The following is a 23350-nucleotide window of genomic DNA, read 5'->3' on the forward strand; positions in this document are numbered from 1 at the left end:
TTCCGGCTTCAGCTAGCATGGACCCTGGGCAATGACCCAAGTCGCTGGGTGCCTCCCACTCAAGTGAAAGACCTGCATTAAGTTGCTGCTTTGTGGCTTTGGCCCCTGGTTTAAGGCCTTTGCAGACATTTGGAGAAATGAACCAGCAGACACCAATGTTTTTATTTGTGTGTCTGTGCATGCATGAGGATCTCAAATTACCGTGTTTTTTAAAAGATTTATTTTTATTGGAAAGATCAGATTTACAGAGAGAAAGATACAGAGAAAAATATCTTCCATCTGCAGGTTCAGGTCCCAAGTGACTGCAACGGCCACAGCTGAGCTGAGCTGAAGCCAGGAGCTTCTTCTGGATCTCCCATACAGTTGCAGGGTCCCAAGGCTCTGGGCCGTCCTCCACTGCTTTCCCTGGCCACAAGTAGGGAGCTGGATTGGGAAGTAGAGTGGCTGGCCACAAGTAGGGAGCTGGATTGGGAAGTAGAGTGGCTGGCCACAAGTAGGGAGCTGGATTGGGAAGTAGAGTGGCTGGAACACGAACCAGTGCTATATGGGATCCAGGCAGCATTTGTAACATGAGGATTTAGTCATTGCATCATTGTGCCAGGCCCTCAAATTAATAATTTTTAAAGGGGGGATAAAAGGCAGATTGGGTAGGATGCTGTCAGAAAAGACAGGAGATAGTTGGAGTGAATCACATCAGGTTGTACCCTACCTGGAAATGAAACTGCACTTAGCCCCCTGCCAAGGTCCATGCAGGTTAGGCTTGATTGTTAGTCAGAAGATCTTCTGTTCCCAGAATCCTTGCCCTGGTTGGGTCTACACCTCAGTAAGGTGTTTCTCCTCTAGAGTTTCCCAATGTAGTAGCCTCTAGCCATGTGCAACTGCAGAGGTGTAATTAAAATTAGGTAGCATTAAAAATGCAGTGCCTCATTTGCACTGGATCCACTGTAAGTAATCAACAGCCAGATGCAGTCAATGGTTACTGTAGAACGTTTCCACCATCACAGAAAGATCTATAAGGCTGCATCACTCTAGCGTTCGAGGGAGGGAAGATATAATAAAAGACAATGATGACTGGATCCTTGAGCCAAGCAGGTGAGCCCTTCGTTTGTGAGGAAGGCAACCCGGCATGGAGGACCACAGGCTGGGTTCTGGCTCTGGCACTTCTGCATTCTATACTTTTTGGCAAAAGTGCTTTCCCTTGCCACTTTCCTCATTGCCAAGAGGATGAACTTGCTGGGCAATGCTGTGCTAGCAGTGTGGGCAGTGATTCATAGATTTGATGGTTGGAGTCCAGAGGGGATCAATAAGCTGTCATTTCCAGATGGTTCCTGCACTGTGTTGGATGACCCGTCACGAGCAAGACACTTCACCTCTCTGGAGCCCATTTCCACACCTGGAAAAGCTACAGGAAGGATAGTAGGAGTGGTTGAAAGGGCATGTTGTAAAGGACCAGGGAGAACAAGTGTCCTTTGGTCAGGTAACTTGGGCAACAATGGAGACACAAAGCAAAATAGGCTTATTTGTTTTTCATATGCTAATTGCACCATGAATTTATAAAGATTTTCCAAATGGATATGCCCACAGACTTCGTTTTCATTTCAAATTCTATCATGGAATGCCGACAAGCCTTTGTCAAGTTTGTACAAAAGGAACACACTTTAGATCACCGTTCCAGGGGACTGGAGTGTCTCCTTGGCCACGGGGTGCACTGATGGCTGTGGCTGCCTCTGGGACATGTCTGACCTCAGGAAGAATTTAGAAGTTAAGAGTTCAGTGAGGTCACTGAGACTGCACAGTGTGTAAGCAGCTGTGAAACAGAGAGGGAAGGAAGAGGTCTGGGGCGGGGACCCAGTGGCGGAGGGAACATACGGCTTCCCCATGTACAGGGGCAAACTCAAGGACAAGCCCTGACTTTGACGTTGCCACGGTCATCATGGCCCCGCCTTGCGCTGACTGTGAGGGGCAGGTGGTGGTAGCATGGAAGCCCTCCCGCATCCCCTGTGGCTCTCTGAAAACGTGGATGTCACCCAGTTCTCTGGGTTCCGTGTTCTCCTGGGTAGACATACCTCTGTGAAATGCAGCTTGTGGACGGGCCACAGGGATAATTAAACAGCAGTAACTGGGAATTAATACGTTGATTATAACGATAGACTGCAAGAAAAGGCAGAGGAATGCCATCTTTCTCTCTCCCAAACTCTAACTGTATGATTCTTAACTGTGATGTGAGATGCCCTGGTACCCATGTGAGGTGGGTGCTGTAATGTGGTGACATAGTGTCCACTTCTCTGCTTAACATGGGTGCAAGTCCAGGCAGCCCCCAGGGGACTCATTGGCAGGCAACATGGAGCCTCAAGGCCAAGGGATGAGACGCATCCCCAGGCAGGATGAAGAAGAGGGGAACAGGATTTTACCATACTCCTCACAGCAGTCTGTAAGCTAAAGCATACAAATGGCATATTTCTGGAATTTTCTAATGCCAATTTTCTGATCATTTACTTTGGTAGTAAACCCCGTGGATCAGGGGAGATGACCTGTACCCATTTCATTGATGAGGAAACTGGGACTCAAATGGTTAAGGACTGTACACATCTTAGATGTTAGGAATGGAATTTGGACCTGGGGCTGCAAATCCCCTAATCCTTTGCCTCCCCAGTCCTAAAATGCACTGACCCTGGAGCTGTGACCCCGAAGGAGAAGTTGAAGCAGCAAGCTGCTGTGGCTTGTAAACCCAGTACTGCCGCCGCCCCCACCCCGGTCTTTTCCTTCTGTCAAAGTGAGCTCTTTGGCATGGAATGAGCTGACTCCATGTCCTCCCGCCAACTCCCATCCAGGATGACTCAAAGAGGGCCTCCAAGCCGAGCTCAGATCAGCCTTGCCTCTCCCTGCTGCCGCCTCCAGCCCCTGGCTCCCCTGGGACTGGCCAGCACTGGACGAGGCCAGGGCCCAGCCTGAGACGGCGGGGGCAGCTCTTCCCACGGCCTGAGCTGGTGGGGTGGATGTGGGGACAGTGGGCTCACGGCGGGGAACCAGGGACTGTGTCCCGCAGCAGTGACTTCCCAGGGTGGCTTGTCTTTCTGGTTGTGTAGTCTCCAACTTGGGGATCAGCTGCGGTCAAGTGCAGTGGTGCTGATTTGCTGCCTTTTTTTTTTTTTAAAGATTTATTTTATTTTTATTACAAAGTCAGATATACTGAGAGGAGGAGAGACAGAGAGGAAGTGGAGCTGCCGGGATAAGAACCAGCGGCCATATGGGATCAAGGCGAGGACCTTAGCCACTAGGCCACGCTGCCAAGCCCTGCTGCTTTTTTTTAAAAAAGAATCAAGCTTCTGGGGTAGGCAGTTGGCACAGCAGTTGATTCGCCACCTGGGACACCCATGCGCTGTGTTCAAGTCCCCATGCTGGACCCAGTGCTGGCGCCTCTCTCACCTGCATCCTGCTTAGGTGCCTAGCAAAGCAGCAGAGGGGGGCCCAAGTGTTTGGGGGTGCTACAGCCTCTTGGGAGGCCCAGGTACAGCTCCCGGCTTCAGACCCAGCTCTGGCCACTGCGGCCATATGGGGAGGGAAGCAGTGGATCGAAGTTATCTTCATCTTTCTCTGTAACTCTGCCTTTCAAATAAATAAATCTTAAAAAACAAAACAAAACCAAAAAATTAAAAAAATGGGCATTGAGGGCATCCTTAAGGGCATTGAGTCTGTGTCTCTGTAGGGCTCAAGCCAGGCTCTGTCCTCCTCCTTTCTTCTTTAACACAGGATAGCACAGAGAGAAGAAATGGGAAAACATGGCAAATACTTGAGTGTTCGCAACGCTTTTGGTTGAACTTGGAAACAGCGTCTTCCCTTGCAGTCTGTTAGAGGAACTGCACCGCGGATTCCAGATGCAATCTCTTGCAGCAACAACTGGGGTTGGGCGGGGCATGTGCTGTAATCTTGCCTTTAAATACAACCACATGTATGACATATTTTGTTTGCTCTTGGCCACTGGGCTGGAAAACTATTAACACAACATCTGCTTTGCTTTCTGATTGAATCGGGGGCAAAGTGCAGGTCTCAGTGGTGTCCTTCGGCCTGTGCTGGGGGGATTAAGTTGCAGCTGCTCACCACCTCCCCACTGCTTGAGAATCTGATCCTGAACTTGACTTTTCTGTTGGAAACTCCGACCTCACTAGCTTGAGGACCAAACTGCCTTCCGGCATGTGAAGTCCACCCTTGCACACAGCACACCAACTCGTGATTGCGATTCTTCATTTGTGTTCATTTTTTTTTTACTTGTTATATATTGATTTGCATGGTTGAGAGACAGAAAAACTGAGAGAGAGACAGGGAACTTGGCATTTGTGGGGCCATCCCTCAAACGCCTGTAACGGCCAGGTCTAAGTGAGACAAAGGGAGCTCAACCCAGTCTCCCAGCCACCTGAGCCATTACCTGCTGTGTCCCAGGGTGTGGATTAGCAGAGAGCTGGAGTCAGGCACAGAGCTGGCCTCCACCCCAGGCACTCTGATGTGGGTCACAGTCTTCTTGCTACCAAGCAGATCAAACACCTGCCCATAGATGGTTTTCAGAACTAGTGGCTCAACCTCATTGGAAATGATCTGTCCATGTAGTTGTTTCTCCCCACCATGAGAATATTTGCTCTGAGGAGAGCAGGACCCTTGTCTAGCCCCACACGCGCGTTGTTATTGGGCCAAGAATGCATAGTCAACGACTCGGAAGACTTGGCTTAATAAATCATGGCGCTTCCCAGTTGCAGGTGCACACTGGAGTAAGAGCGAGCGGTCAGTGAGAAAGTTGGTGCCTTGGCCATCACCTCAGCCTGTCCAGTGAGATCAGGGCTCTGCCCCTGTCTGACAGGGAGTCCATCTCTGGGCTCACAGGAAGGGGCAGTTCTGGAGCCTAGTTAAATTTTAACAATCTACTTTGGTTGTTGAGTGTTTGATTGTTTCTTTTTTCAAATACTACACATGGTTCTCCATCGATGGTGGGGGTCTAAAGTTGCCATTGAAAAGTGTGATTGCATACCTTTAGAGGAAACATGGTCCTGGAGCAGGTGGCATGAAGCCAAGGACTTGAACGTGGTGTCTGCGTTAAGCCGGGTCTGAGATCGCTGGCACGAACCTTGGACATGTGGTCTACAGTCATCCACATGCATGCCCACTCAGAGCTCTGGTTGGGCCTCGTGAAAGGCAAGTCAGCTGAGAGAACTGTATTTATTTCCTTCCTTCCTTCTCCAGATCAGTTAGATGTGTGCTGTTACATCTCATCTACCACTCCTTGATCCTCCCTCCTTCTGCCCAAGGTTGACTTTGGGAGTTTAGGATGACTCAGAAGAGGAGCCGGAAAGAGCATGTGGGGCCTAACGTGGGAGGAGATCCTGTGTTTTAGCTAAGCACTAAAGTTGTATTTTTCCAGAAGGAAGTTTTTCTTTCAAAAACTTCATTAATTTTGTTGGGAAGACTGAGTTCCAGAAAGAGAGGGAGATCTTCCATCTGCTGGGTCACTCTCCAAATGGCCACTCAGGACACAGGAGCCCCATGTGGCCTCAGCTGTGAGTGGCAGGGGGCCCAGGCACCTGGGCCGTCTTCTGCCTTTTCACACGCATGAGCAGAGATACTGGATGGGAAGTGGAACAGCCACACTAGAGCCTGTGCCTATGTAGGAGCTGGCGTTGAAGGCGGTGGCTTACTGGGCTTCCATGGGCTGTGTGGTCGGCCCTGTTCTCCACGTCTGTAATGAGCTCTATGAAGAGTTCTGAGCCACTGGTCGGGGACCTGCACCTGGAGCAAGTCATTGCTGGACAGTTCTGACCCTTGGCTTCCTGCCACCCAAGCTGGTCAGTTAATAATGCAGCAAATCAATAATTAAGGTGCAGATCATGTGCCCCTTATAGTTGCAGACTTATTGGCTCCCATGCTCATTTCAAAGATGCTGTCTCCACCAAAATCAATGGGACCTCCCCAAGGTTCTGTGTTTACCTGTGTAATGTGCTACTTTTTAAAAAAAACTTTGTCCCTGTCAGATTTTGAGTTTATGCATACAGAGGCCAAACTGCCTGATGTGTCTTCTGCCTTCATAAGTCTTTCATAAATACCTGGTTGGTCCCCTAGGACCAGGGTGCTGTGAACTCACTGCTGTGTGTAGGATTCCCAGCTACTGGCCATTCTGTGCCATTCGTGTTCTCTCCTTGGTTTATTCTTCATCACTTCCAAAAGTGCTTCTGCCCTTTTCTTGTCATTCCTAATATATTGGAGACCCCCCTCCTATCACTATAAGCCCCTAGTGCCCGCAGGTTGCTCTGTCACCGTCCCTCTTCCCCCTTTTGTCTCTGGCCTAGAACTTGCCTTTCAGAGCGGGCTGGTTCACTGCTCTGGGCTCTGCCTCACCACATGCCTCCCCTGTGTCTGCTCTGGGTGGGGAAGACGGATGGGGATTAGACCTCTTCTGGGACACTGTCTAAACTTAGCCCAAGACTTCTGCAGGAAAGGTGACATTTCCAGGTGTGTCTGACTGAATGGTGGGCCAGGGAAGGAGATCTCTGTCTCCCAACCATGCCATCTTCACATTCTGCAAATATAATGGGTGTGTTTGTGGTGCCTAGTGCATTTTCTTTTATTCAGTATCACCACATCTGGGAGGCTGGATAAATAGCAGAGGTTAGCGGAGGCCATGGTCTTCTAGGCTGAAAGGCCGGAATCAGGCACACCTCTTAGCCACAGACCCTCACAGCAGGAGCATAAGTGGGAGACACAGAGAAACGTGGGAAGTCAGAGAGCGTCAGGTCTCAGGCCTACCCTTTGGTTGAAACTCACTCTTACAGAAACAGACCAGGGTCCATGAAGAGGACAGCCATGATCCCCACCAAGAGCAGGCTCCTGGTGCCCACCTGCCTTCCCCAGGCCCTGCAGCCCCTGAACATTGTCACACCAAGCACAGCACTTGCAGCACAAGGTGCCGCAGGAGGCAAACCACTCAAAATACCGTTGATGGGTTTCCTCTGCTTCCTGCATTACATGGCCATATCATCTGTTCTTTTTTTCTTTTTTCTTCCTTTCCTTTTTCCCTTTTTTTAACTGATTTATTTTGAAAGTTACAGTCACAGAAACAGAGATCTTCCATCCACTGGTTCACTCCCCAGATGGCCACAATGGCTACTACTAGACCAGGCCAAAGCCAGGAGCCAGGAGCTCCTTCTGAGTTTCTCACAAGGGCGCAAGGGTCAGCTTCTGTTGCTTTTCCAGGTCATTGGCGGAGAGTCACACTCGCAGCAGAACAACCAGGACTCAAACCGATGCCGCTATGGGCTTCTGGCATCACAAATGGTGACTTCACTCGTTGTACCACACAGCAGCCACAAGTTCTGAAAACACCTGTCTATTATCTGAAGGTCAGAAGTCCTGAAGGGGTCTGGCTCACCTGGGCCCTCCTCCTAGTGTCACACAGGAGAAAATCAAACCCTTGGTGGGGCCACGCTCTATTCTGGAGGCTCCAGGAGAGACTCCACTCCCAGGCTCACTCAGGGCATTGGAATTTCGCTCCTGGGAGCTGGCGACCGAGGTCTCTGTGCCGGCTGGGAACTCCTCCTCTCCAGAGGCTCCTTGCCCTGCACTGCAGCAGGAGGAATCGTTTTTGTTTCGAGTCTCTGATTTCTTCCACATCTTTCAGACTCCAGCCAGAACAAGGTCTCTGCTTTTTTTTTTTAAAAAGCATTGATATATTTTTTTTTAAGAAGGCAGAGAAAGAGAGAGAGCCCTCTTCCATCTACACTCCCCTGCCTGTAACAGCCAGGGCTAGACCAGGCTGAAGCCAAGAATGCGGAATTCAATCCAGGTACCCACATGGAACATGCCATTGAACATGCCCAGCAGGTAGGAAGCCAGTGGTGGCTGGAGAGTCTGGGCCCTGCCGCCCGCCTGGGAGACCCAGATGAAGTTCAAGAATCGATCCTGACTTTGGTCTGGCCCAGCCTTGACTGTGGTAGTCATTTGGTGAGTGAAGCAACAGATGGAAGATCAATCTCTCTCTCTCTCTCTCTCTCCTCCCCCCTCCCTGAAACTCAACTTTTCAAGTCAATAATTTTTTTAAAAAAAGACTCAAGGACACGGCCTGGGCAGCCAGGCGGCCTGTGCTTCAGTGCTGCTGCCTGTGCTGCGTGACCTGGGCACGTTGTTAACCTCCATGCTTCAGTTGCACCATCGGCATGTAAATGGTAGCTCTGGCCACCTGGGGTTGTGATAAGGCGCAAATAAGCTTCCACAAATGGCCTGCTTAGACCCGCACTGCTGGCCTCCGCGCTGCCGGCAGCTTGACATCCTGGTGGGCCCCGCTGTCTGTGTATGCTCAGTCCATATTTCTCCCAGCAGTTCTTATAATTTCATATGTGTTGTTGTGCTGAAGGGAGTTGCTAATGATTCATGCTTTCATTGCCTAAAAGTCTTCCAGAACAGGGATTTTAGGAAACTCGGAACACTGGGGTTAAAGCTCAGAGCTTCTTGGAACCAGGATTTCCCGGTTGGCCCATTCCTCCCTCCCCAGAGCAGTGTGTGTGTGTGGCAGGGGGAGCCTCAGGTCTGACCAGATCTAGTGATCCCAGGGGCGTGGAGAGATGGACATGCCCAGGCTGAGTAAGCTGATCTCTCTGCCGTGTGGCACAGCTATTAAAATTACCATCGGGCATTTCTCCTAACTCAGCAGTTTGGTCTCCCAGAGAACACCTCAGAGCCACATGGGCATCCATGGCCAAGGTATACAAAGGGTGGGCATCCCCGTGCTCTTTGTACCAGCAAACATGAGACCATCTGAATATGCATAAAAGAGGTGTGGCTAAGCAAAAGACAACACTTCCCAAGGGGCAGTGCAAGAAATAGACAGACATGCTCTGTCTCTTTTTTTTCCACTTCATATCATTTTTAACACAGGCAGTCTGATTCCCAAGTAAGAGGAATTAATCACGAGGCTATGCAGATTTTCCTTTCTTGAAATGTACAGTGGGATGGCCACACAGTTGTTCACTTTTTTTTTTTCTTAAGAAAGGCAGTGACTAAGGTTGTTTAAGGTTTACAGCTTAGCGCATTGCTTTTTCATGGCGGTTCGGAGGTAGCTATTGCAGCATAGAGCCGTAAAAACACGAGTTCAGTCTTTATGGACTGGCTCCATCTTAGTTATTTTGCTTCCCCAGTGTTGGTCGGGAGCCTCTGTGTTATGATTGTGTCGCATCCTAGGAGTCAGTGGCTCCCTGTGTGTCCTGGATGCCCCAGTCTCACTGGAGGTGGGAGAAAGGAACCCGCGCTAGGTTCCCGAGCTCCGCGCTGCCGGCCCCCACTGGCAGGCGCGGAAACCCCGACTTCCTGGGGCAGGAAGGTGAAGGTTGCCAAGACTGACAGGGTCCCTGCAAGAGTGACAGGAAATCTAAATAAACAAAGCCGAAACAGCGGCTGCAGCTAGCACAAGGACATGGCAAGGTTGCAGGATGCGACGGCAACACTTAAACATCGGTCATTCTCTCATCCACGAGTGCAAGGCAGTCAGAGCCGGCATGGAGCACAGTACCGTTTATGATCGCAGCAAACAACAACGAAAGAAAAACCACCCTAGATGAACAAGTAACAAACCGTGAGGGAACTATACGCTGAACGTGACAGAACAGGGGCCAGTGTTGTGGTGTGGTAGGGCTGACGCAGCGCCTTTGGCGCTCTGGTGTGTGTCCCACTGCTCCACTTCTGATCTAACTCCCTGCTAACGAGGAAAGCAGCAGGGAGTGGCTCAAGGCCTTGGGTCCCTGCACCCGTGTGGGAGAACTGGAAGAAGCTTCTGACTCCCAGTGTTGAATCAGCCCAGCGGTGGCCATTGCAGCCATTTGGGGAGTGAACTAGCAGGTGGAAGACCTCTCTCTGTTTCTGCTCTGTTTATCTCTCTAATGCAAACTTCCAAGTAAAATAAATCTTGTTAAACAAAATAACAAAATGGGTCTGGTGTGGTAGCCTAGTGGCCAAAGTCCTTGCATTGCACATGCCAGGATCCCATACGGGCACTGGTTTGTGTCCCAGCTATCCCACTTCCCATCCAGCTCCCTGCTTGTGGCCAGGAAAAGCAGTCAAGGACGGCCCAAAGCCTTGGGACCCTGCACCTGTGTGGGAGACCCGGAAGAGGCTCCAGGCTTCTGGCTTCGGATTGGCTTGGGCCATCGCAGCCACCTGGGAAGTGAATCAGTGGACAGATCTTCCTCTGTGTAAATCTGACTTTCCAATAAAAATAAATAAATCTTTAAAAAAAAAGGAACAAAATAACGGCAGACTAAAGATAAACTGAAAGAGACCAAAATAAACGAAGAGCCGTGCCCTGTTTGTGGAGGACCGTAGAGCAGATGCCAGCCCCCCACGTTGGTTTACAGGCGTCACGCAATTCCTGCTCGGCACCTAGCAATGTTTTTTTTTTTTTTTGTATATAGAATCAAAATTATTTTAGAACTTACCATGGAAAGGTGAAAGACTGAAATAGTGCAAATCATGTGGAAAAAAAGTGGGCCCTCCCTGGCTCCCTGTGCCTAGGAGGCCTACTGCGTGGTCCGAGTCCTCGAGCCTGCGGGGCCCAGGCAGAGGGACAGCCTGGATATCGATGGATGGGGAGGCAGAGCTGAAAACGGAACCACGCAACGATGAGCAAGTGATTGTTCATAAAGGTACAAAGCGGTCAGCCACCTGTACATAGGAACGAGCCTTGAACCAACTCTCACACATTATGGAAAAAAAATAATAACTCATGGAGTGGGAGTTTGCAATTACCATGCCACCTGGAATGCCTGCATGTCATACTGAAGTGTCTGGGTTCGAGTCCCAGATTCCCATTATGTACTCAAGTGTCATCCACTCACCTGGGAGACACAGGCTGAATTCTGACTCCTGGACTCGGCGTGGCCCACCCTAACTAGCACGGGCATTTGAAGATTTATTTTTATTACAAAGTCAGATATACAGAGAGGAGGAGAGACAGAGAGGAAGATCTTCCGTCCGATATTTCACTCCCCAAGTGAGCTGCAACGGGCTGGTGCGCGCCAATCCGAAGCTGGGAACCTGGAACCTCTTCCGGGTCTCTCACGCGGGTGCAGTGTCCCAATGCATTGGGCCATCCTCGACTGCTTTCCCAGGCCACAAGCAGGGAGCTGGATGGGAAGTGGAGCTGCTGGGATTAGAAATAGCGCCCATATGGGATCCCAGGGCTTTCAAGGTGAGGACTTTAGCCGCTAGGCCACGCCGCCGGGCCCTAGTATGGGCATTTGAACGAGTGAACAAGCAGATGAAACTCCTCCAACCCCAATTTCTCCCCCCCTCTCTCTCTGTCACTGGATCACACATACAAAGATCAAACATAAACATATAAAACTTTTGCAAATAAATAATAGAGAAACTTCATGACCTGCAGCTAGATATATAGTTCTTATATGTAACATCAGAAGGAAAGTTTATTTGTGAAGATACAATAATTCCTTCTAATTCATTGGTTGATTACATTTTTACTTAAAGGCAGATAGACTGAAAGACACACACAGATCTTCCATCCACTGGGTCACCCTTCAGATGGCCACCAGGGTCAAGGTGCTGGATCAAGTTCAAGCCAGGAGCAGGAACTCAGTCCTGGCCTCTGATGAGGATGGCAGTATCTGGACCATCACCGTTGCCTCGTGGGGGGCACCGCTCTCAGAGGGCAGAGGCTCAAATCCGGGCCCTGTGGTCTTGGCCGGGCATCCCAAGAGCTGCACCCGATGCCTTCCCTTGGAACACTTCTTCCCGATTGTGAGGGGGATTGGGCAAATCTCTATGTAACAGGATTTCAGGATACTGAACATACACATACACAAAGCATATACAAACACTGACATTCAATCAAGGTCAGTAGTTGAGTGAATGCTGTTACAGTGTCAGCCTCCTGGCCTTGAACGTGTTTTCTGATCACATCATCAGGGAAGCTGGGGAATGGTACATGAGGAGTCTGCTGTTTTTGCAACGTCTTGCTCTAAACTTATTTTCAAAAATGTAAAGCTTTTGAAAGCCTCTAAAGAGGCTGACTTCTAACAGTTTGGAGACAGCACTGGGACCATTTACAATCATAACAGGGGAAGTATCTTTGTGGCTGGCTCTCTCCTAAAGCCAGCTGCTCCCCCCTGTGTGCAGGAACTAGAATTTGACGAGCATCTGTGACTAAATGAATAGCCCTCGTGTAGCAGTTGCCCTAGAGTGAGGGTAAAGGTAGGGAAAGGGAGGCTGGACGTAGGTCTGTGAGACTGGACTGCCCTTCCTCCAGGCCCTAGGCCGCTGGGCTCCTGGCTGGGCAGGTGCAAGCAGGCTCGGGTTTCCTGCAGCAGAGAGATGAGTAAGCTGGGGAGTCCTGGAAGAGCGGTGAACAGGTGGAAAGCCGGCGCCAGCCCGGCCAGGGGCAGGATCTCCCCAGGGTTTCTCTCTGGCCACTCAGTTATGTGACTAGCAGAAGGAAAATGCAGCTCCAGCCCTTGGCACAAGCCCCACCCTGCCACAGGGCTGCCTGCCTGTGACTCTGCACTCTGCCATCTTGGAGGGAGCCTCTTAGACCTGGGTTTGAATCACAGTTGTGGTGTGACCTTGGGGTAAGCCACCACAGTTGGTGGTGTCTCATTGATCGGGCCTGTTGCTGCGAGTAGCATCCTTTTAGCTTATTGGACCTTTGTGTGGGTGTGGAGGTCACTCAGGTCACAGACCTGGGGCAAGTGCTTTGTGTTTCACGAACACAGACCCTTTATCAGGTGTCCACGGATGGGGCTGGCCCCCAGAGTTCTGGATGGGTTTCTTCTCACGGGCCCCTCCACTGGTTCCTCCTCTGAGCCTAGCATTGAAAGCTACTTGGCACCTGCTTGCAGGACAGGTGCAAAGGGACACAGAAGTCTTTAAGGGCTGCCAGAGAGGGAGGGAGTGCTCAGGGCTTGTGTAAGATTTGGCAAGATCAGTGTGGATCACTGATGATGAATTAGCTAGCCCGTGCTTAAATCTCAGCTCTGCTCTTAGTCAACCCTCGGGCATATTAAGATCTTAAGGTCTTGGTTTCCCCATGTATGTCTATGATATATATATATATGTATGTGTATATATATATATATATATATATATATATACACACACACACATATATATACATATATATATCATAGACACATATATATCATACACATATATATATATATATACACACATACCACTGTGGGGTGGGCATTTGGTGCAATACTTAAGCCTCCACTTGAATACCCCCATCCCATCCTTGAGTATCTGGCTCCACATCTGAGTCCAGCCTCCTGCCCAAGTGCACCCTGATAGGCAGTGGTAATGGTTCAGGTACTTGGGCACCTGTCATCCATCGTAGGAGAGACTCTGACTGAGTTCCAGGAACCTGGACAGGCCCTGGCTGTCAAGGGTATTTGGAGGGTGAACAGTGGATGAAAGATAACTGTCTTTTCTGCCCCCTTTAAATAAACCACGCATGTTTCAAAATGAAAGAAAGTGAACATTTCAAATGCCATATGCAAAGTCCTTGGCATCATGCCAGCCTTGTGGGTGGCCAGTAAAAGGCAGAGAGGATACTACTGAGCGGTGCCATCATCTTTGCCATGCCTGTGTGCACACACAGAGACCTCAGTGTAAGAAAACCTGCTGGTATTTATAGCTGCTGGAGCTGCCTCCTGTCCACCCCATGCCTGTCTCCAGGAACCGCCATCCGGTTCTCCAGGTGGAGTGGTAGCCCCAGTGTGCAGCCCCCTGGGCACTATGTTCTTGCGGGCAGACTCAGTGCTTTATCTGGGTTACCTGCAGCCTTACCAAACCTGTTCCCTGGAAACCGGGCCCCAGCGTTCTGGGCCAAACAGCTTCAGCAGGGCTAAGATAACATCCTCTCTGTGTCCTCAGATGCCCTACTACTCGGACAGATGCCCGCGCAGGCACAAGGCTGGGTGAGCAGGAGTGAGGCGTCAGCAGGCTGGCCTGGTGTAGCACAAGGAGGAGATTCGGTGTCCCCGAAGGGCAGGACTATCCCTTCCCAGGCCTTGAAATCAACTTCCTCTCTGGCCCACCTTTCCAGATCCCATTGAAATTAGGGGTCTTTGACGTCAGCGGCAGCCCCAGAATGTCGTCAGTGCGGAGCCCTGGGCTTCCAGTGACAGCCATGGTCAGCCAGCAAGGACCCTGCCCAAACGAGGCAAGCACCGGGCCAGGCCCCATTTCTGCCATTCGCTGGCTGTGGGAGCTACAGCCGTTGCGTTGTCTGAAGTGGAATCATAAGATGAACCTCACAAGACTGTTGTGAACATGGCAGACAGGGACAAGTGCTTATTATGTGCCAGACACCAGTGTGAGATTCTGCATGCTTTAACTGTAAGAGCTCTGCACGTGGACGCAAGAACTGGATCCTTTTCGGCCAGTTGATGCTCTACCAGTGGTCCTCCACCAGTAGAGCTTTGTCATGAGAGGACCAGAGGCCCGTTGCCAGGAGTGATGGAGGGAGCAGCAGGTGGGAGGTGTCATGTCCTATCCCAAGGACCAGTAGCTCCAAACGCACAAGTTCCTCGTCCCGCAGGCCCTTGCATTGAATTGACACAATTCTTGGCACATTCTCAAAATTTCCTCTGGAATATATGTAATACCCAATGTATGCAAGGCTCTTTAAATAGTTGTCATACTGTAGGGTTTAGGTCATATCAGCAAGGCCTGCGTAACTTTAGTGCAGGTTTTTTTCCCCCTCAAATATGTTTGATCCTTGGTTGGTTGGATTCGAAGCTATGGAACCTGCTGATATGGAAGGCCAGCTGGGATTTGTTTGTCCCCAGGGTCTGAAACAACTCCAGGTTATTTCCACATTCCTAACACCTAGAATGGGTTCCAAGTGTTGTAGGTAACTGGTCCCTTTCACCACATCTGAATTTGTTAATGAGCTGGTTTTTGGAAAGTCCCTGAACAGCTTGTGAGTAGTGGCTGGTGGCCAGAAGAACAGCCCTGTTAGAAAAGGATTAGGACTCTGAGCCCCATGCTACCCCTGCCCATCTCTGTGTGAGGAGCTACAGGGTAGGGTTGGGGTTGAGTTAATCATGAAGAGCAAATGATTTGGTCGGCCATGCCTACATAAGGGAACCTGCCTAAAACCCCAGAAAGACAGAGGACGGGGAGCCTATGGTTGGAGGACACACTGAGGTGCTGGGAGGGCAGTGCCGCAGAGTCACGGAAGCCCCACCACACCCCTACTACACCTGGCTCCAGGAGCCCATCCCATTGAGCTGGTTCTGAGTTGTGTACATTGTAATGAGCAAGCATCTCCAGGAGTTTGGAGAGTTGTTCCAGTAAACGACCCAGGCCAAGGAGAGGGTTACGAGAACCTCTGACGCATCAGATGAAAGTGGGCAACTTGAGGGATGCACAGCTCTTTATAACATCTGAAGTGGGGGCCATCGTGTGGGACTACGTCCTTCACCTGGAAGGTCTGTTGCTAATCCCAGGTGGCTAGAGCCAGAAGTTAATTGAATTATAAGCTGTACCACCAGTGTCTGCAGAGGTTTGGAAGATTGCTAATGTGGGAAGTCTATTTGTTGGGTGTTTGAAGTTTGATTTCCTTTGTAGTTTTCTTTTTTAGTGTGAAACAATCACCAGGAGATGACTGATGCTTCAGAACCTTGGGACCTTGAGCCTCAATTTCTTAGAATAGACATCAGAAGTCCCATGGGAGTAAGACAGCAGCACCATTGTGGGGCAGGGGTGGTGGGTAGACCCTGAGGAGCAAGGGGATGGAAGGTCCCACTCTCCCTCCCTGAGCGTGACTGTGAGTGCAGGTCTGTCTGCACCGACAGGTGGCTCTGCCACTCATGTCCCACTCCTAGCCTGAGCCTCTTGGGAGCACAAAGCAACAGTGCCCAGGCCTTACTGGTGTTTTCTGGTGGCTGTCAGGCCATGCGCTACTGAGCTGGTACACAGCTGCTGCAACCAGGTACCTCCCGCGAGGTGGCTTAAACAACAGCAATGTATTCCCCGTTGTTCTGAAGCCTGGAACTCCAAAGCCAGTGTACTGAAGAAGGGTTTCAGTTTCTCCTCAGAGCTCTGTTAGTCTGCATTTTATTACTATAGCAACAAATATCTGGGAGAAGCTGCTCCTAAAGGAAGCGGATGTGCTAACAGGGCAGTTATAGCCAGCATCCAGTCAACAAAGAGCGGGTAGTAGTTTTTGTCTATTAATACTAACCTTGAATGTAAATGGATTAAACTGAGCAGTGTCCCTGCTCTCCGAGCTGGGATTTGACCATCGCGCCATGCAGGTCCCTGATTACTGTCAAAGAGGGAGTGTAGCACGCTCCACCCTGTTGCCCTTCTGCCTTCCCACGTGGGAGGGCGCAGTGTTCCCGCCTGCAGAGTCAGTGTGCCCGGCGTCCTCTTGGCATCGTGACACTAGATCTCAAGATTCCAGAATTGTGCACACATGCATTTCTGTTTATAAATTACCTTGCCTGCAGTATTTCATTGTAGCATCACAAAATGGGCTTTGGTAGTACGTGTTTTTTCCTATCAGAAAATGGAGATACAAAAGGCAGTGAGGGGCCCGGCGCATAGCATACTGGTTAAAGTCCTCGCCTTGAGCACACGGGGATCCCATATGGGCACTGCTTCTAATCCCAGCAGCCCCACTTCCCATCCAGCTCCCTGATTGTGGTCTGGGAAGGCAGTTGAGGACGGCCCAAATCTTTGGGATCCTGCACCCACGTGGGAGACTTGGAGGAAGCTCCTGGCTCCTGGCTTCAGACTAGCTCAGCTCCAGCCATTGCAGCCACTTGGGGAGTGAATCATTGGACAGAAGATCTTCCTCTCGGTCTCTTCTCCTCTCTGTATAACTATCTTTCCAATAAAAACAAATCTTTTTTTAAAAAGGCGGTGAGCAGCCTTGCCTTGTGACCACTTGTTCAATAGATATAATCAGTGTGTATTGCACAGCTCCTGGGAAGACAGGGAAATGAGTGACCCTCACTACCTGGCAGGGACACAAGCAGCCCCAAGGCCCTAGCTCGCAAGGATCTGAATTGTTTAGGTCCATCGTCATTTGGAGTATCTTAGGTCTGCTGTCTCGGAGCCTGGCCCGGAACTTGTTCCAGCTATGCCGGATTCTCTTCCAGCCTGTGCTGAGCATGCATAACCATTAGCCGTTACATGACGAGTATCCTGTTTATGAGCTGCCTAGGAGCCAAAGGTATTTCCAATTTCAGATTTGGAGTATTGGCCTCTGCATAGTGAGACATCTTAGAGATGCAACTGAAGTCTAAAGCTGAAATTCACTTATGTTTTATATATACTTTATGCATATAGCCTCAATCTAATTTTATGTACTATTTTTTGTGCACCTGCGTTTTAACTGTGACCCTTCCTGTGGCATCAGGTATGCAATTTTCTACTTACAGCATCAGACTGGCGCTTAGGAAGTTTCAGATCTTGGAGTTTTTCAGATCTGGGGTTTCCAGATTAGGGGAGCTCAGCCTGTGCTATCCTTGGTCAGTCTCTCTGGTCAGTCTCCACCACGTCCCAAAACGCTCTGCCGTGCTCAGTAGCCACTGCCCTATTTTCATGATTCTGGCTGAATCCTGAAACATTTCTATCTTATTAATGTCACTCAAATCATCACCTTTTCTTTTTCCTGAATATTCTGGAAATATGGCATCTTGGATGAAGTTCCTTGACATCTGAATGCCAGTAACTAATTAAGAATTTTTTTAAGCAGCAAAAAGCTTCGTTGAACCCCATCTGCAGAACAGGTGTGGGTGGTGTGCCACCAGCTCACCTTGGGAGCAGGCAGACTTGGCTTTTGTGTTTACAGGATCTGTGGGCATGCCACAGTTGGCAGTCTGAGTGTGCCCATCAGCCCAAGGACAACTGTGGAGTTGATGGAGGATTCACGTAACAGCGACTGGCATGTTCCTGGCTCCCAGTAGGTGGTCGTCGCACTGAGGCTGAATGAGACCAGAACTGTGGAGGGTGCAGCTGTTAGGGAGACTGTCTTGAGTTTGACGGGCTTAACATGTAGAGAAGGCGCCTGCCGGAAATGTGCGGAGGCAGTGGGATGCAATGGGATTTTCACGCGGGGAATAGTTGCCTCCTACGAAGAGTCTGTCCTTACAGAGAGGGGAGACTTTTTTTTTTTTGATTTTTAGATAATTTTTTTATTAATTATTATGCATTATGTGACAGTTTCATAGGCTCTGGGAATCCCCCCACCCCTCCCTGAGAGGGGAGACTTTTTAACTTCACGTACAAATGTGGGTTCTGGAAGTTCCTGGGCTTCCGGCCACCATATGCACGGTGCATGCTGGTTGTCATTGCTTTCCGGAAAACAGCACATTTCCTTGACTGGGTTCTTCTGCAGGGAGGTAAAGTCTGAGAAAATCAACCTGAAATTGCTTCTCCAGCAGAACCCGCCACCCATGGGGCCGAGGGGGCCACAGGCTGAGAGCGGAGGCCACAGTCTGAGATCAGAGGCCACTCACTTCTGTCCTGAGTTCAGATCAATAACTGATGTGAGCGAGTATGCATGGAGAGCTCCTCTGTCCCCTGGGGCCCGATCCCTCCTATTAGAAGAACCCCTGGAACCCAGTTAGGAAATGTGTGCTGTTGTTGGGTTCTCTCTGATCTTGTCCAGGCAGCTGCCACCTTGGGACCTTTTATGAAGCAAGTGCACTGGACTGTGTATTTTGTGCCAGGTGTGGCATGACCGAGGACCGCAAGCCGGGTGGCTTAAACCACAGAAATGTGTTCCCTTACTCTTCTGGAGGAACTGTGAGACCAATTCATTTGAAAGCATATTGAAACTGCTGAAATTCCTGGTGCAGACTTCCCAGGTTGGAACAACAATAACAACAACAAAACACGTTGTGCTTCTCTCTGTCTTCTCTTTGCCATTACTCACGCTGAAGGAAGCCAGGTGTCATGTTGCAAGGACACTCAAGGCACCCAGAAGAGACCATCAGACTAGGACCTGAGGTCTGAGACCAAGCAACTGCCAGAATTGAGCTGGTCTAAGGCTTCCCTTCTTTTTAAAAAAAATTATTATTATTTTAATATTGTTTACATTGTTGAGAGGAATGTATGTCCATGTAGGTCAGGATGGAGGAAGGTGAGTGGGACAAATATTTGGTTTTTTTTCCTCCTGTGTCCACAGGGAAGGAGAGGGAGGGAGCCCTGCTTGCTGTCAAGCTACATCAGTGCCTGGGCCTGGGAGACTGCTCTTTGATGACGCCTTACAGACCCTGATGTAGAGTAGAGTGGTTTTGATAGTTCTGAGAAGCTGTGGGTTTTGTTGCTCCAGGGTTGAAAAAATCTTTCCAAAGGTGTATTGGTTGACAAAGTCCAGCTTAGTGTATCCACAGACCCAGGAATGTGCTGCTAAGCTTGGCCAGGAGAATTGTCCAACCTGTTCTGCTTTGCATCCTCTGATGAGGCAGGCGGCATCTCCTATGGCCTACATTAGCAAGCCATCATGTGGCCTGTGTGCAGCTAGGCATGCCGGCCACTGCACAGGCATCACCCACTGCCAACTTCCTTGTTTGAGTAAGGCACAGCTCAGCCCTATTCACTTTCGGACAGAGTTTCCCAAGAGCATGAATATCAGGAGAGAGTGACCAGTACACCAGATGTTAACCAAGGTGTTATTTTCTTGAGTGGCTTGTTTGTTTTGACATTTTGGTTGTTTTGTAGCTCTTTGTATATTCTGGAGATTAGCCCTCTATCACCTACGTAGTGCGCGAAGATCTTCTCCCATTCTGTGGGCTGCTTTTTTACTTTGTTGATTATTTCCCTAGCTGTACAGAAGCTTCTTAGTTTGATGAGGTCCCATTTGTTTATTCTGGTCTTGATTGCTATTGCCTTTGGTGTCCTTTTTAGGAAGTCAGTACCTACCCCTAGATCTTGCAGAGTATTTCCAACATTTTCTTCCAAAAGTTTGAAGGATTCTGGATGTAGGTTTAGATCTGTTATCCATTTAGATTTTATCTTAGTGTATGGTGAGAGATGTGGGTCTATCTTTTGGTTTCTGCAGGCTATCAACCAGTTGTCCCAACAGCATTTATTGAACAGACCTTCCCATTTGCCTGGATTGTCGTTTGTCTTTTTGTCAAAGATTATTTGGCTGTATCTGTGTGAGTTCCCTTCTGGTGTTTCTATTCTTCATGGAACTGGAAACAATGATTCAAAAGTTCATCTGGAAGCACAAAAAACCACGGATAGCTAGAACCATCCTGAAGAACAGGAAGTTAGCAGGGGGAATCACAGTTCTGGACCTCTGGACATACTATAGGGCAGTGGTTATCAAAACAGCCTGGTACTGGAACAAAGATAGAGAGGAAGATCAATGGAGCAAGGTGTTATTTTCTTTTAAAAAAATCTATTTTACCCGGCGGCGTGGCCTAGCGGCTAAAGTCCCCACCTTGAACACCCCGGGATCCCATATGGGCGCCGGTTCTAATCCCGGCAGCTCCACTTCCCATCCAGCTCCCATTGTGGCTCACTTGGGGAGTGAATCATCGGATGGAAGATCTTCCTCTCTGTCTCTCCTCCTCTGTGTATATCTGACTGTAATAAAATGAATAAATCTTTAAAAAAAATCTATTTTATTGGAAAGGCAGATGAGATTTATGGAGAAAAGGAGAGACACAAAGAAAGATCTTCCATTAACTGATTCACTTCCCAAATGGCCACAGTGGCCAGAGCTGAACTGATCCAAAGCCAGGAGCCAGGAGCTTCCTCCAGGTTACCCATGTGGGTGCAGGGTCCCAAGGCCTTGGGCCATAATTGACTGCTTTCTCAGGCCAGAAGCAGGGAGCTGGATGGGAAGTGGAGCATCTAGGACACAAAACCAGTGCCCATATGGGATCTCAGTGCTAGCAAGGTGAGGATTTAGCCATTTTGCCATGGTGACAGGTCCTAAGGTTTCATTTTATGATTCAATTCTTTCTGGTTGTCTCATCTACCCTTGAATGGGCAGAAAATATATACATGATATATTTTATATGACATGAGGGGAGGCCTTAGAAGCGTTGTGTAACCTTTTTTTTTTATCTGTTTGCGCTGGTAGACATAGATCTGATTTGTTGTCTTATATTTTTATTTTTTTAAAGATTTATTTGATTTTTATTGCAAATGCAGATATATAGAGAAAGGAGGAGAGATAGAGAGGAAGATCATCTGTCCGATGATTCACTCCCCAAGTGACCACAATGGCCGATGCTGCGCCCATCCGAAGCCAGGAGCAACGAGCTCTTCCGGGTCTTGCACACAGGTACAGGGTCCCAAGGCCTTGGGCCGTCCTCAACTGCTTTCCCAGGCCACAAGCAGGGAGCTGGATGGGAAGTAGGGCTGCCGGGATTAGAACCAGTGCACATGTGGGATCCCAGCACATTCAAGGCAAGGACTTTAGCCACTAGGCCACTACACCAGGCCCCGTTGTCTTATATTGTAAACATGTGCTATTTTAATTTTTCCACTTTGTTATGAATGGCTCTTTAATTTGTTTCCATTTGTTTTGCTTCCCTAGTGCTGATGACTGAACATCCTCACACAGGTCCCTGGGTAAATGATGAGAAAGCTATTGCTAAATTGTGGAATAGATGTGTCGTTTGTCTTGCTGGAAGATGTCAGTTGATCTGTCAACTGGTTGCGGATTCACGCAACTGCCCACTCGACACGAACACTCCTCCCTTTCCACATTTCTGCTAACCCTTGGAGCTGCGGTCATTGCCACATAACCTAAAATGTACCCCCTTCACTATTTTTAAGTTCAGGATTGTTAACTAGATTCACATTGTCTTGCAACAGAGTTCCAAAACTTTTCCATGTAGCAAACAGAAACTTTATACCCATTGAGCAGTCACACTGCGTTTCCTCCACCGCCGCCCTGCCCTTGGCAATCGCAGGCTTCCTGACCTGTGACTTTGCTTTTTCTGCTCTATCCAATTGGAATCATCAAATATTTGGCCTTTTGTGGCTGGCTTATTTCACTTAGCATACTGTCTCTAAGGTTCATCCATAAGACAGGATTTCCTTCTTTGTGTGAGACTAGATGAGATTCAGCTGGATGTTTATTCAGTGCCATGCACTGCTGTCCATCTGTGTTGGCTCATTTCTCTCTTAGTAGGAATACTGCTACTGGAAACACAGGTACACATTTACTCCCTCTTTGTGGCTGTGTATTGGCAGAAGTGAGATTCCTTGGTCGTGTGAACACACCCATTTTCATGTTTATGTGTGTGGAATCTCTGTTATCTTCCATGGCAGTGCAGTGTCTGCCACTTCACCCAGCAGCGTGACAGATTCTAACTTGCCCACATCCTCCACCAGCACTGCTGTTTCTGGTGCTTGCTGCCGAGCGTGGCCATGCAACATTTCCATCTTGCACCTCGAGGGGGACGAGCAGGGCTGGGCAGTCTGTACTCGGGCTCACTGGGACAAAGGGAAAACTGGTTCTGGGCAGTGAGGTGCCTCGGCTAAAGCATATCCTTCCCAAGCCATCCCCTGCCTTTACGTTTGCAGTGTTTTAGGACAAGGAAAGGCTGCAGGAGGCGAACAACAGCTGCCGCCGTGTGTGTTTTTGTCGGTCGTGTTCCCAGACGAGTGGGGGTGATCTTCAGAGCGTGCTGCTCTTGGATCCACGGGCCCAATGGCCTTCCCCTCCACCTAGAAGGAAGTGGTGTCCAAGCTAATACCCCGGACGGGAAATGTGTGCCCACAAGATTAGCGCCATTGTGTGGGGCTGGATGCCTTCCATGGGCTTTGTTTATACGGTGGATTGTTTTGGCCAAGTTGTTTGCTCCGGTGAGTCTCCCACCTCCTGTGAGGTTGTGTTGGCCACGGAGGGGGTCGGACTTACGGGTAAGCCCACAGGGTGGACAGGAAAGGCGGAATCTGCCAGGAGCTCCGCTGAGCAGTGCAAGTGTGGCCCTATTTTATTTTTGATGTAGGAGTGCCAAGGGGGTGGGGGGCTGGAATCTTCTCTCCTCTAGGGTGTGTGGGTGCTGATATATTTGGGTTACTGTCTCCATCCCCCACATCGGCTCACCTCTGCCCACTTCCAGATGTGCTGCCGGGGTTTGGAGTGGATTTTTTTTTTCTGTGCCCCGATTCTTTCTGCAGGAAGTAGCAGACACATAACAGACAGCACAGCTCCTCTGCGGCCACGTTCCCAAACCAGACAACAGATGGTGTCTGCCGAGCACACAGGGACACTCCCCATCCCGCGGCCAAGGGCAGTCCTCCTCCGGTGGTCTCGTCGCTGTGGTCTGGTGACGGAGAGCACATTGTGTCTGGCATGTGGTGTGGAGGCCAACTGCTA

This window comes from Ochotona princeps, chromosome 24 (assembly GCF_030435755.1).
Source record: "Ochotona princeps isolate mOchPri1 chromosome 24, mOchPri1.hap1, whole genome shotgun sequence".
Classification (NCBI taxonomy): domain Eukaryota; kingdom Metazoa; phylum Chordata; class Mammalia; order Lagomorpha; family Ochotonidae; genus Ochotona; species Ochotona princeps.